Raw genomic sequence first — 15763 nt, 5'->3', positions numbered from 1 at the left:
AAAATTCTTTTAATGCATTTTAAAATGTAATTTATTCCAAAAGCTGAAAATGGAAAGCAATAGAGTTTATGTGTTTTATGTTCCCCCAAATTTAACTGTTTAAAATAGCCATTATGGAATGTGTAGTAGAGCCAGTCAAGCATTTACTGATACACAAAATGTGCTCCTGTCATTTCCCAAAACATTTCCCGTCTCTGTAATGGACCCAGTCCATTCCAGCAAAGGTTGCAGTGCGTCCAAACTGAATTTCCACAAACCTCAAATCTGTAAGTTTCTCTCCAGTAATGGTTAGTTTCTCATTTCCAGAACATTCTCATATGAAGCAATGAGTAGAACAATTGTAGTTTCCTCCTCTTTATTTAGGTTTGGCTTGTTGTTTTTGTCTCCTAATTCACTTTGTCCATCATCCCACTCCCCTCTTTCCGTTTTGGGCCCATCAACTGATCTTTTAGTCCCAGAATGAGGTTGAGATGTTTATATCCTCTGATAACACCAGAGTGGATTTAACCACCTAAAGGTCGGCTGTTTGTTGTTTCTGGCCTGTGATGTATGCGGGGGATTCGACAGGGGAAACCAGAGTTTATACTGCTCTCCACACTCCATCAGTACGTGGATGACAGGAGGCTACAATGTTCATGACTCTTGGGGTTCAAAGAGGGCGACGTTGGATTTTAAACTGGGCTCATATTTAATGGGAGGGAGCATGTCATTACTGATTGGTTTACTACCCTCTTGCACGGTTGAACTCAATTTTTTATGAAGTTTGACAAAGGGTTTCCTGTTTAGAATGGGCATTGTGGTTATAATTATTCAAAAATATCACTCATTTTTTTTTTCAATTCTCAAGAAAAGATTTTTTCCAGAGGCTAAACAATATCTCTGACCACATTTTGAAATGTATATATTCATTTCCACACTTTTTGAAAGATTGTTATTACTTTCTAAAGACGTTTGACCTTGTGTTCCCTCCCACTTTTCAAATTGTTCCTACAGCCTAACATTTTTCCATTGCCTCAAGTTAGCCGTACTAGTGGTTCTTAACCTACTGTATTGTGACCAAATATGGGTTGCAGCAATGCTAATATAAACAATAAAATTTAATTAACCGTACAATTTTGGATAGTTAGGAGAGCAAAATAAATACACGTTAACATTTGACAAAATTCTTCCGATGTCTTTGTTTTTCGATGTTTAATGTTTTTTCGCAAAATTATAATTTAGAAATAAGGCTAATACTAATACAATATTTGACCTTTTTTAACTTTTTAGTTTAGGCAGTTAACTCATTATGTGTTGTTATAACTGTACAAGTTGTTGTGTCTGTGCAGTTCGTGATAATATTAATACATATCAGTGTTTAATTTTAAAGCTACGCTTTATGAAATGTTTGCCTCTCTGTTGCCATTTGTGGTTGAAACATAAAATCGCACAAATATGTACATTTTTCTTTTATGCCGATTGTGCTTCGGCAGAATATTCTGAATCTGTTTGGGGAATCCCCATGATTCATATTTGCTGTGGTTTGGATCTTGTTTAGGTACAAGCCTTTGTCACTTTCTGTTTTTGACTTCACATTCTCTGCAGCTTGAGGTTTCTTTGTTGTGAGAATGAGGTAAGTTGGGATAAAATAGTCCATATTAAGCACTAGCTAGATGGCTAGTTCATATTCTATGCAACAACACTACTTATTGTAGCTACAAGGTACAACCAATTCTCAGAACTCACACCTGCGATAGTAGCTTGATATACACTACATGCTTTTTAAAGGGATAGTTCACCCAAAATATGACAATTCTGTCATTAATTACTCACCCTCATGTCATTCTAAACCCGTAAGACCTTCGTTCATCTTCGGAACACAAATTAAGACTGACACAGAAGAGAAGAAATTGTTGAATAAACTTGTTATTTTTGTTTTCTTTGTGCACACAAAGTATTCTCATAGCTTAATAAAATTAAGGTTGAAGCACTGATGTCACATGGACTATTTTAACAATGTCTTTACTACCTTTCTAGGTCTTGAATGTGGTAGTTTGCGTGGCTGTCTATGCAGGGTCAGAAAGCTCTTGGATTTCATCAAAAATATCGTAATTTGTGTTCCGAAGACGAATGAAGGTCTTAAATGTTTGGAAAGAGGGTGAGCAATTAATGACAGAATTTTCATTTTTGGGTGAACTGTCCCTTTAATGATTTTGAAAGACGTCTCTTTTGCTTACTAAAGCTGCATTTATTTGATATAAATACAGTAAAAACGTTATACAGTTTTACAAAACCATTAATACTATAGTGTTCAGTGTCACATGATCCTTCAGAAATCATTCTAATAAAAAAGTGCACCTTCAATGCAATTAAGTTGCTTTGAATAGGAGAATTAGTAAAAAAATAAATGTTTATTTTTAATATCAATGTTGAAAACAGTTCATATTTTTGTCAAAACCATGATACTTTTTCGTGATTCTTTAATAAATAGAACATTCAGAGGATCAGCATTTATTAAAAATAGAAATATTTTGTAACTCTATAAATGTCTTTGCAAAACTAGTTAAAAAGCGCTGATTTAGTAAAATACTTATGCCTATGTTTTTGGGAGAGAAACTTTGCTCTAGCCTTTGCCCTAGTTAGAACTAAGGCTTGTGCAAGCTGGGGGCCTTTATTCTGTGAACAAACAGAACCTTGAGCCCTGGTGTTTGTTCACAGTCTGAATTCACCGAGCAATGACACTCCGGTCACAGCCAGAGACATGCCTGAAAATACTGATCGTTCTCGCTGATGGATGGTAACGGGAACCCTCAGTATAGACCTTTGGAGCGTATTACTCATCACTGCTAATGAGGGTGCCGGTGACAGCCAGTGAGTCAGATGTTCTTTAGATGTGTCCTGTGTTATCTGTGAAATAAAAGGATTAGCCACAGATTTCAGATGGCAAATATTTATCAATGGCTACCTTAAAAGGTAGATTCAATTTATGAATGGTTTCAATAAAAAGGAGATAATAGTAACATTTCTTGTTTTGAAGGGGGAAAAATGTACTTTAAATTTCTCTCAGTTTCTCAGAAGCATTCAGACTGTGACAGAACATGTCCGCTCAGATTTCTAAGTGGATTTGGAAGTGGAAGTTCCAAAAATAAAATCTAAAACTGTTATTTATGCTTTGTATTAAACTAATATTTCTCTCAGAAAATTAAGCTGCATGATTATTGCAATCAATTAAATGTTTTTTTTTTTTTTAATGCTGTGGCACAAATTTACATTTGGTCTTTTTTTTTTAAACAGTTTTTCCCATAGAAATTAAGAGGAGTTACACTACCACACTGCCATTTAAAACATCTGGGTTCAGTAGGATTTTTTTGTGCGTTTATTGTGCAAGGATGCATTAAATAGATCAAAATTGTTTTTACTTTTATTTTTTAATTATATTTTTATATACAAGATTAACAATGCTCATAAAAAATAAAGTAATATTAACAAACTACAGCTATAGTCCTATACATACATACATCTCAGTGCATATAATATAATATAATATACATATATATATATATATATATATATATATATATATATACACACACACACACATACATATGTATATGAACCAACTCCCTGTTACAGAGGAGGCTTCCGTACCGCCTCCTCCAGTCCACCAGAGGGAACCTTCACCTGAATATTAGTCAGTTGCCATTCCGACTCCATTTCCCATCATCCCTCATACCTGGGACTGATTACACCACACACCTGCACCTCATTTACACACACACATATAAGCCACACATTCACTCAGACTCCTTGCGAAGTGCCCTGGCCATCATTTCTGAGCGGTCGGCCCATGTTTGTTTTCTTGGTTTGATCTAGGACTGTTGTCCCATTACTCAGATTGTTTGCCGCCTGCCCCGACCCGGATTGTTTATACTGGACTGTGTTTGTTTGCCGCCTGCCCTTATCTCCCGCCTGTTATTCGACTCTGTTTTGCCTCTGCTGGTGTTTGACCCTGTACTGCCTGACTATTCTTAATAAAGCTGCAAATGGATCCAAACCTCGCTGACGTTTCACAACGCTCCCCAATTAAGGAGAGAAAGGGAGAAAAAAACAAAAAACATAAAGCCAAACAGACGAGGTTACCATTTCTATAACATTCGCAGTTTACTTAGCAGAGGATGTCTTTATATTTTTTATATATCAACCACTTTTCCCAGTCCATTCCGAAAGCACTTTTTGTTATCTTTATATGTAAGCTCTTCCATCACCAGGATTTCTTCAATGATTTCAAACCACTGTTTACAATTCAAAGTGCTGTTTTTAAGCCAATTCTTAGTTATAGTCGTTTTACATGCCACAAGAAGAAGCTTACATAAATATTGGTCGCTTTTAGGTACTATGCCTTTAATATTTCCCATAAGCAAAAATAAAGAGGTTCTGGGTATTCTATATCCAAGCACTTCAGACATAACTACCTGCAGATCAGATCAAAAGTGATTTAAATAAACGTTCTATTCATCAAAGAATCCTGAAAATAATGTATAATGGTTTCCACAACAATATAAAGCAGCACAACTGTTCTCAACTGTTCTCATTGAAAATAATAAGAAATGTTTCTTAAGCATGAAATCAGCAAATCAAAAAACTGGATCGTGAAAAAGGATCACATGAAACTGAAGACTTGAATAATGTCAAAATTCAGGTTTTGCCATCACATGAATATATGAATATATTGCATTTTGAAATATATTAAAACAGAATATTTTTAAAAACAAACAAACAGAAATCACAGTATTATGTTTTTTTTCTTCTTCAGATAAATGTAGCCTTGGTGAGAATTTTAAAAACCTTAAAAAAAAAAAAAAAATTAGAGTGTATTTAAACTAAGTGCAAGAAGAGAGAACGATGCCAAATTTACCATTCCTCCGATCCACCTTTTTCTTGCTGTAAAAATGGGCGCGACCATTTGCAAATTCTATGGGTCTAGCTTCCTGTCTCATCCGTGTCTAGCTATGTTTAGCTGTACAAAACAGTTGGTTTTGTTGCTTGATATTGAAAATTGGTGTGTCTTACCATATTATGGTGCAAACAGTTTTCCTCGTTATTTACCTGTAGCAGCTAATAAACCGGAAGTCTCACCCATAGGCTTCCGCGTTGAAGAAAAAGGTGGATAGATGGTGCATTAGAAACACCCTTGCATAACTAGTTCTTTGTAATTTGATGCAAAGGCAATATAATCCAAAGTAGACTGTTTTAAATGTACATACAATTTAAAAAAAATCTAAATATAAAACAACTTTACAAAATGTTTGATCCTGATGACCGTTGAAACACGTTATCACTGTCTTGTGAAAAGGGTCCATTATCAAACACCTGCTCCCGTGGCACAGGGGGTAAAGTGTGTGCCGTGGTCTTTTTGACGCGATTGATTGATTGAGTTCAACTCTGCCTTTTGCCAAGCATTTTTCTTTTTTTTATCCCTTTTCAAATCTCATATCATGGAAAGGCATTTATTTTCAATACAAAATAGAGGAAATAATCGAAAAGTAAAAAAGTAATAATCGGGTAGGGTTAGGGTAGGTGTAGGGAGGGATTTATTGTCCCAATAATGTGGCATTCATTTAATAATTTGAATTAAAAATATAATTTACACTCAATATGTTACTGTTGAATACTGTTTTATAATGTACTACAATACTGAGGTGCAAATAATTGCCAGTAGGTACTATAAATAGCAGAAAATCCTGTTATTTTAACATAGTGCAAATAGAATCTATAGCTGTTTGCACTAAGTGAAAATAGCAGTATTTTCTTAGCAATATGCTATTTACACTAAGTGTAAATAGAATCCATTATTATTTGCACTTAGTGTAAATAGCATCTGTCACTAAGAAAATATGTTATTTTCACTTAGTGTAAATAGCATTTAATTGCAAAACAACATTTATTTAGTCTATAGAGTGCAAATGCATGGTGATCCCTGGCTGTCAATGCCTGGCTGTCAATTTTACTTGGTTTATTAAAAAAGAAAATTAGGGCAACATAGGGAAGATATCCAACCTAAGAATACTAAGATCTAGCATTTACTGCTAAATGTGAACCTTATTGAGAAATGAGGTTAGTATGATGATGATGCTGCATCATCCATTATTAGAGGAACCAAATGGAAGCATTTCCTAATTTAGTTGTTATTGCACAAAATTGAAAATCATGAAAGTGGCCCATCTTGTCTCATTACTGTTAAGATAACCCTCTACCTCAGGAAAAGATCCCTCTTGCATAAACTTATCCTAACTGTCATCTGGTTTTGGCAGAATATAAAAAATATATCTTGGCATACTTTATAATCTTTTTTTTTTTCCTTAAAAGGGTGCCATTAATGTGAAATGCTGAATCAAAATTTCTATTTGAATGAGTTAATTCATTATACAGTTCAGTAGCTATAGGTGTCTGAAATCTTGCTTAGGGCACCATTGATGTTCTCTCAAAAAAACAAGAAAACTATGTAATTTTATTTAGTTTCTGCAAAATTCATCCAGCCTTGAGATAATAAAATATTCAAAGCTGTAGTCTAGCACACATTTCTTATATTTCTAAAAATGATTTGCTAAAACTGGTTAAAATCACTTATAATACCAACAGCACTTTAATATATTGCACATGACCATGACTGCTAGAACCATCAATGGCTCAGTTTTCTGAGATGGCAAAGGGAAATGAAACCAGTTTGTAGATGACCTCATATCCTGCCACACAAAATAATATTTTTTCTGGGTTTTTCTGGGTTTTAGGGGTTTGGCATACAAGAACAAAAACCTTCCAAGTGTCCAATTTAGTAGGAACGTGAAATAAAATACATAATAACCACCATCAAAATGAATGTTAGTGAGAATGTCCAATCTGAACTTGGAGGAAGCGCTCTGTGTTCTCTTTTGTAGTCATTTGGCACAACTCAGACATGAAAACTTTCCAGTTCTGTAATTGAATGCAAGTGATCAAGGTCTGCACGTGTTTGATGGCGGTGGTTTTTGGGGAATTTGAGAGTGAATTTGACAGCTTCAGTGTGTGGTGTCTGCCTCATTACGCACATCTGTGTATTTGATCAGTCTGTTCTCATTTCTTCAATTCACAGAGTGGCTGCATGACCTGAAAAAGTCACTTTATTTTTGGCAGACGCAACTTTTGGGACGAGCGGAAAAATAAAATGCAATAAATGCTGGATTTAAACTGCCAATGGCTCATCTGGTCAGATCAGTAGATAATTTTTTAACATTTGTTAAGTGAATTGTGTGTGTGTGTGTGTGTGTTTGAATTCATGAAGCAGCATATGGGATGTTGTGTGCATGGTATAGTAGAATTGGCTGACATTTATTCCAGAGCAGTTAAAACCATGCAAATGCTGATTACATTTCTTTATTTAGAAGTTAATAAACTGACAAATGAATCTGTCTAGCAGTTTTTCATTCATTCATTTCAAAATTTTAAGAGGTCTTATGCTAATACAATTTCAGTCACCAATTGAGTTAAAAAGTCTTTTGTTACAAAAAGAAGTAAACAAATCAAATACAACAAACAGTGGCTACTGAGAACATTTTTAAAATGTATAATATTTGACATTTTATAATAATATATATACAGCAGGGCATAACATATATACAGTGGGGCAAATAAGTATTTGATACACTGCCGATTTTTCAAGTTTTCCCACTTACAAAGAATGGATAGATCTGTTTTTGAATAATTAATTTCCCTGCTTATTTTGTACGTTTTTTGAATGAAATAAGTATTTGATCCCCTATGAATCAGCAAGATTTCTGACTCCCAGGTTTTATCTTTTATACAGCTCCCTTTAAGAGAGTGCTCCTAATCTCAGTTTGTTTCCTGTATAAAAGACATCTGTCCACAGAAACAATCAATCAATCAGATTCCAAACTCTCCACCATGGCCAAGACCAAAGAGCTGTCCAAGGATGTCAGGGACAAGATTGTAGACCTACACAAGGCTGGAATGGGCTACAAGACCATCATCAAGCAGTTTGGTGAGAAGGTGACAGCAGTTGGTGTGATTATTCGCAAATGGAAGAAACACAAAATAACTGTCAATCTCCCTAGGTTTGGGGCTCCATGCAAGATCTCACCTCTTAGAGTTTCAATGATCATGAGAACGGTGAGGAATCAGCCCAGAACTACACGAGAGGATCTTATTAATGATCTCAAGGCAGCTGGGACCATAGTCACCAAGAAAACAATTGGTAACACACTATGCTGTGAAGGACTGAAATCCTGCAGCGCCTGCAAGGTCCCCTGTTCAAGAAAGCACATGTACAGGCCCGTCTGAAGTTTGCCAGTGATTCAGAGGAGATGGGTGAAAGTGTTGTGGTCAGATGAGACCAAAATCCAGCTCTTTGGCATCAACTCAACTCGCTGTGTTTGGAGGAGGAGGAATGCTGCCTATGACCCCAAGAACAAACATGGAGGTGGAAACATGCTTTGGGGGTGTTTTTCTGCTAAGGGGATGGGACAACTGCACCTCATCAAAGGGACGATGGACAGGGCCATGTACCGTCAGGGCCAGGGCATTGAAGCCAGACAGGGCATTGAAAATGGGTCGTGGATGGGTATTCCAGCATGACAATGACCCAAAACACTTGGACAAGGCAACAAAGGAGTGACTCAAGAAGAAGCACATTAAGGTCCTGGAGTGGCCTAACCAATCCCATAGAATATCTGTGGAGGGAGCTGAAGGTTCGAGTTGACAAATGTCAGCCTTGAAACCTTAATGACTTGGAGAGGATCTGCAATGAGGAGTGGGACAAAATCCCTCCTGAGATGTGTGCAAACCTGGTGGCCAACTACAAGATACGTCTGACCTCTGTGATTGCCAACAAGGGCTTTGCCACCAAGTACTAAGTCATGTTTTGCGAAGGGATCAAATACTTATTTCACTCATTAAAATGCAAATCAATTTATAACTTTTTTGAAATGCGTTTTTTCTGTATTTAGTTGTTATTCTGTCTCTCACTGTTCAAATAAACCATTAAACCAGCAATAAAACCATTAAAATTATAGACTGATCATTTCTTTGTCAGTGGGCAATCAGCAGGGGATCAAATAACCCCCCCCCCCCCCCACCACCACCACCACCACCACTGTAAATGATTTAATCTGCCTAAACTGAAATAATTCAATACTTTTCTTTTGAGGTCTCCAAAAATGTTAATAATGTATGTAATTTAATTATGATTATTTGACTAATTTAGGCTAAATTTGATTTGAACTAAGCCTAGTTTCTTAAAACAGTTCTTAATTATTATTTTTCTTTAAAATTCATTACCATGTGCACTCTTTAGGCAGTCGTGGCCTAATGGACAGAGAGTTGGCCTTGTAACCCAAAGGTCGTGGGACGAGTCTCAGGTCCGGCAGGGATTGTAAGTGGGGGAGTGAATAACCAACACTCTCTCCACCCTCAATACCACGACTGAGGTGAGACCCTTGAGCAAGGCACCGAACCCCCAACTGCCCGCTGCTCCAGGTGTATGTTCACTTGGATGGGTTATGCAGAGCACAAATTCCGAGTATGGGTCACCATACTTGGCCACACACCACTTTCCTTTAACTTTCCCTCTACAAACTGAGGCCTCAGTCAAAGTTAGTATCTCTGATAATCAACATTGTAACAGATTATATGTGGTGGTAGAGCTATCTTATTTTGAACCCAGAATATTCCTTTTAAATGTCCTAAAAACTTGAAACAGTACTATCTACTGTATTTTGAGAGAATTAAGTGAGGGAAAAAAATATTTTTTCATTGCTGACAGTTCCTCAGGCAACAGCATTTTTAACATTTCTAGGATCTAGTCAGACATTTCATCACTGTCTAGTTGTTTTGTCCTCTTCTATTTCATGATGATTTGAGTTAAAACAAAGTCTTCTGAAGGTCGTTTGTGAATGATTTACTGACTTGCCACCAGTCTGTTCAGTCTGTTCATTTCACAGTGAGTTCTTCCCCTCATCCGCTCTCTAAAGCTTGCTCATTCTCTCACCACACGTTCTTTAAACCACTCTCTGGTTTTGCGCTAAACGCTACACTCTTTTTTGCACACACAATGATGGAGTTCAAGGAAGTGGTAGGGGGTGGAGAGAATGAATGAGGGGCAGTTTGTGTAACCTCTGTCTGTCTGTCAGTGTATGCAAAGGTGTATTTATGATGACTTCCCCATTACACAATTCCCTTTCGGTAAACATTCAGTGTTAATAAGTTAGGGAAAATAAGAATATCTCCTGTAGTTACACAAATGTTTTTGAACTTGAAAAATGTTTTTTAAACAGAATGAGATGTCTAATTGTAGGTAAACATACGTTTAGGTGTTTGCATGATGCCAGGCTGGTCAGAATATGAGTACTGTTGTTTATGGAAAGTATTTTAGCTGTGGTAGACCAGTCAAAACATCTTCTCTAGGTTTGAAAAGAAAGAAAGTCATACAAGGTTGGAACAACATGAGTGCGAGTAAATGATGATAGAATTTTCGGTTTTGGGTGAACAATCTTTTTTCAAATACATAAAAATTTATTTGTACATAACTTATTGATCCATAAAGCATTTGAATTGTTTTGGCTGTTAATGAAAGTTATTATAAAGTGTACTTAGAGTATGCCTTTCAGTAAACCAGCGCCACACTGTACCTACTGTATATTAAATTGACTGTTTTTCACTGATTCAGTCAAGTTAATTGTAAATTAAGGGACATCTTTTTTTCTATAGAAGAAAATTACAAGGTTTGTAGTTATAGAGTTGTTGATCAATTCAACGAAAACATATTAAAGGAAATGTTTTTGTGCTGCCTGCAGCATGCAAACTGTTTCCGTTGTGAATGACTTGACAGGAATTTAGCTTTCAGCAGCACGTTTTTGAGGTCTCTATATGAGTCATCTTTGTAGAGATGTTACTAAATTCAGCAAAAAGTCACATCGTGCTTAACCCCCTGGGGTCTGAGGGTGTTTTGGGGGCATGGAGAAGTTTCGACATGCCCTGACATTTGTGCTTTTTTTCAGTTGCTTATAAAAATATAAATGGCTAAAATCTAATAACACTGTAAACAGCACAAACTGGGCGACAATAATATGTTAGCAGCATTTTAGTGACGTGTTTCTAAAAGCAGTTCGCGGAGACGGACAAGGCAGAGAGCGCATCCTGTTTGTTTTCTTTATTCTTCAAAAGCACAAAGTTTAGTTGTTATTATGAGTGTATACAAATAAAAGTAGACCCCTTACAGATTCGAATGGTGTATTGCTCTTATCTGTACGATCAAAAAATGGCAGAGTAATTCAAGCTCATTTCTGCCTTATCAGGAAAATTTGCCACAAAACCTGTATCCGCGTTTGTCGACCCCAGAGGGTTAATCATGATTTATTTTTGTTTACATTATAATTGGTGTTCCTTAGAAGTACTCATGCACATCCAAACTGTGAGTGAAATGTATTATATGTACCCGGTGTTATGTTGTAACGCTTAATACTGTATTTGAAACAACTCAATAAAATCATGAAACATCTTACCTTTAGAGATTTAAGACAAGTTATCCTAACTTTATCCTAACTTAAAATTATGAAAAAAAGAATATATATATATTTTCAGGAATTCAAATTCTTCCCACATTTATCCTTAGAACAGATAAATCAATTCTTAAAGGGATAGTTCACTCAAAAATGAAACATTTTGTCATCATTTACTGTTGTTCAAAACCTGTATGATATTATTTTTCTTCTTCTGTTGAAGACAAAAGACGTCCATAGTATTTTTTCCTACTTTGGAAGTCGCAAAATATCTTCTTTTGTGTTGAACTATCCAGAATACGAATTATTCTTTATTTTATTCTTACATTAGAACGTAAGAAAAAAAAAGCAATTAAGAATAATTTCATTCTTAAAAATGGCGACTGGTGTGCTTCTTGGTTTGATACAGTAGTTTGTATTTACATTTGTATCAGATGTCTACATCGACATTTGATATTTAAATGAAAACTAAGCCTACTCCTTTTTTTTTTTTTTTGGATCACTATACGATTTCATTCCAAATATCAAGCTGCGGCTACATTAATTTGATTAGCATGTGTTTTCATTTTCATTTACACATCTTGATTGTTCAGCTAGTTATAGGTTTTGGCCCCTGTCTGGTCCAGATTTACTGCAGAATATTGAATGTGTGTTTCAGTATGACTCCCCTTGGATAGCGGGCTCATTAGCCTCAACTCATCCTCTCCCTGTGCACTCTCTTAATTTCACTCCCTCATTCATATTTCAGTGCTTCGTAATTAATAGCCTCATCCTGTCAGAGCTCATTAACGGTGACATGATAGTGTTTAATTATTAGGTCAGTCAGCCCTTACATTCCACCCTGTCACATAGTTATTAGGAAGTTAAGTTGAATCTGGAGACAGATCTCTCTTTGTCTCAGTACTACTAAACTTCTCTGTGCTTTTTTTGGCCTGTTCCTGGGTCTTTTTTGTTTTGTTTTTCCTCTTTCACATAGGCGTTTGGCCAAACAGCATGGTTATGCTGTCAGTATCACTAGACTAGTTAGTCTGAAATATATTCAAAACCAAAACTGCAATTAGAAAAATATTTTTATTTTCTGTTATGAATAAAAACGTGTTTAGATTAATCCATCAATTCCATATTTCAGGACCACATCAAATTAAGCCGGTCCTCCTGCCAAACCAGTAATGTATACAGTGCCGGTCTAACATCAGTCTCTGAAGAAATCTGGTTTACTTTTTGTTTGTTTGTATTTTGTACTTGAAAGAAGGGGAAAATAGTTTCTGTTTGTGAGCTGGCTTTGAAGAGGATTACAGAAATTACCAGAAGTTACACAACGTTTTACATTGATTTTGTGCATTGACGTAAAGCTTTTAGATGTTCTTGATTCTGTGTAATGCTGGAAATTATACCACATTTACTTCCACATTTCTGGTTACCAGTGACTGTTTTCTTGAAGGAATGTCAATGAATATTTCACTCAATAATTAAAAAATCTTTATTTACCCATTATTTACTCAAAGTGTTATTTGATCTGTTTAATTCATTATTATTCATTTATTTGTTATTATTTATAATATTAAAACATTTGGGGTTGGAAAGATTTTTTTATATTTTTGAAAGAAATCTCTTATTAGAAGTCTCAAAGGCTGGATATATTTGGTAAAAAATGCAATAAAAACAGCAATATTATGAAATATTATTACCGTTTGAAATAACTGATTTCTATTTTAATAGATTTTAAAATGCAATTTATTTCTGTGATAGCAAAGCTGATTTTTCAGCAGCCATTGCTCCATTCTTCAGTGTCACATGGTTCTTCAGAAACCTTTTTAATATGCAGATTTTGTGCACATTTCTTTTTATTATCAGTGTACAAAGTAAGTTGTACTGCTTAATATTTATGGTGAAAAGAACAGATTTGATTTGAAATAAAAATTGTGTCTGTCACATTTGTTCAGTAAAATAAATCCATGATGATATCAGTATTTATGTCTTCCAAACAACAACAAAAAATCACACCCCAAACTTTTGAATGCTAGTGTATTTTTGACTTTTACAAGCCATTTTGACTCAAGTTTACACACAAATATGAATGACATTTCAAAGCGTTATAGAAGGGAAGATTATTGGATTACTCTTTTGCTCACTTTATGAATTTAGTAGACTTGACAAATTGCGCAACAGTCATATTCTCTAATTTAATGATGCTCTTTGTGCTTTTTGAAGCTTGATAGCTGCCATTAGCAGCTTTTTTGTATATACTGTAAAAAATTCTTCAAAATGTCTTCAAAATTAAAAAAGCAACATCATTCGGGTTTTAAATGGCACAAGGATGACAAAATAATGACCCGATTTGTCTCCTGTTTAATAATTCAGCAGCACTGAAGAACAGTCTGAACTGTTTCCACCTAGACGTTTCCATCTGTGTTTCTGGTGTCTGATCATGAAAGCACAAATCTCACAGTAAATTTTGTTCAACACAAAAGAACAGTCACTACAGAATGTTTTTGTACTTTTGCTATTGGCACGTTGGCTGGTGCTTTAGAGTTCACCCGTTGTAACTCACAGATGGTTGGCATAGATTACCGTTAGCCTTTTCTCATGATGCTGTTGGGAGTGTTAATCTGTCATGAGACTGACAACAACATGACACGGTATAGACAAAATCTGTCACAGTATTCAGAAATACATTTGGAGGGAGTGGGCTTGTAGCTGACTGGCGGATGTCCAGACAGCATTTGTATATTTGCCAACGGGATGCTGTCGGCAGATAGCTGACAAATCAACTGGAGAATCCTCACTTAACTGAGGCGAGTCTCAAAAACAGACTTCTTTTGAGCTTTATTCCCCAAATGTTCATGAGTTTTAAAAGCATTCAGTATGTTTATTGCCACAAAATTTGACCACCCCTTGGGAGGCTATTGTATGAACGGCATATTGACAGTATAAAACTAAATTGGAGAGCATTATTTGTAAGCTATATTGTACGTTTTTGCAGCTTTGCCGAAAGTGGATGTAAAGTGATAGAAGATTCTCTCAGTGGAGTAGAGATATATATTTAGCCAGTGTTAGAACTATGAGAGGAGGATGTTTAGAGTTTAAATCTAATCTAGAGCATCAGTTTAAAGGCTTTCACTGTGGCCTGGGTTTGACAAGATGCATTAAAACTGACAGTCAACATCTGGAAAAGGTTGCCAGGATGCCTTTTTCCCTTTACAGTCTGTTATGTTTTATACATGAATAAACAGTTGTGTAACTATAAAAAGAAAAAAAACAAGGACACAATGCTGAGAAAATATGTTATGAATTATTTATTTGACTATTAATTTGTATGCTTTTGCTCTGATTCTGTTTTAGGTGGTGCTGCTCAGTGGTCACCTGGACAGCTGGGACGTGGGCCAGGGCGCTATGGATGATGGAGGCAGGGTCGCCATTTCCTGGGAAGCACTTTCTTTGATCAGAGACTTAGGTGAGACCTGTGAAGATGGTAACATTTTGAGAACCCCTCTCTGTCACATAACTAAATATTTAGTTATATACAGCTCCCAGGGACTGATATATACACATGAGAGAAGTTATAGGGTCATTCAACCCACTCTCAGAAGCTTTCCAGGCTAAATTGTTTGATTTAGTTAAAAAAAAAAATTCTGATGAAAGACAAACATAAATAGCGATTAAAGCCAAAATATTAAATGTCATGGATGAATATTTGCTTATCCACTAATTAGTTATCCACTAATTTGTGAAGGGCGGTCAAAATGACAATTTTCACTTGAGATTTGAGCCAAATTACAGGGGGAGAAAATTAATTTAGAAAGATGGCAGCATCATTGTGTTATTTTTACACCGAGACGGATGGTTTATTAGTCAAATCTGTTGACTTTAGCTATCCTTGTTGCATTATGTGCCAATGCTGACAGTTAAAAAATGGTGAAAAGGCGCTTTTCCGAGTATGTACAGTATGTATGTGTGTGTGTGTGTATGTATTCATTCATCCATCATCCATCCATCCCAGATGTCTGTGCATGTCTGTGTCTCAATATGGTTTTAGTTTCAGATTCATAACAGACTTTTATTTTGGTATCTTCATTTTTTTAAGGTTATTTGGTTTTGTCCCAGAGACGTGGGGATCTCTGTGCGTCTCCATGTGAAAATCGTTGAATTTTACCCATTTCCAATGGTCGAAAACCAAATGTGGCTCATTTGTGTTCGGCAGAACAAAGACATTCATACAGGTTTGGAACTACTTG

The 15763-nt window shown here is 35.7% G+C and overlaps 1 pseudogene across 1 annotated transcript in view; it reads left to right on the top strand.

The window, feature by feature from the left end:
* The window catches only part of LOC306877618 (carboxypeptidase Q-like), a 43591-nt pseudogene that overhangs the window by 15782 nt on the left and 12046 nt on the right, over window positions 1-15763 (top strand). The window contains exon 4 of the transcript XR_013785859.1: window positions 14871-14982. The product of XR_013785859.1 is annotated as a carboxypeptidase Q-like (transcript). The remainder of the gene's footprint in view (window positions 1-14870; window positions 14983-15763) is intronic.

The sequence above is a fragment of the Barbus barbus genome, assembly GCF_936440315.1.
Source record: "Barbus barbus genome assembly, chromosome: 12".
Lineage (NCBI taxonomy): Eukaryota > Metazoa > Chordata > Actinopteri > Cypriniformes > Cyprinidae > Barbus > Barbus barbus.
This window is presented reverse-complemented; position numbering and strand designations above follow the sequence as displayed.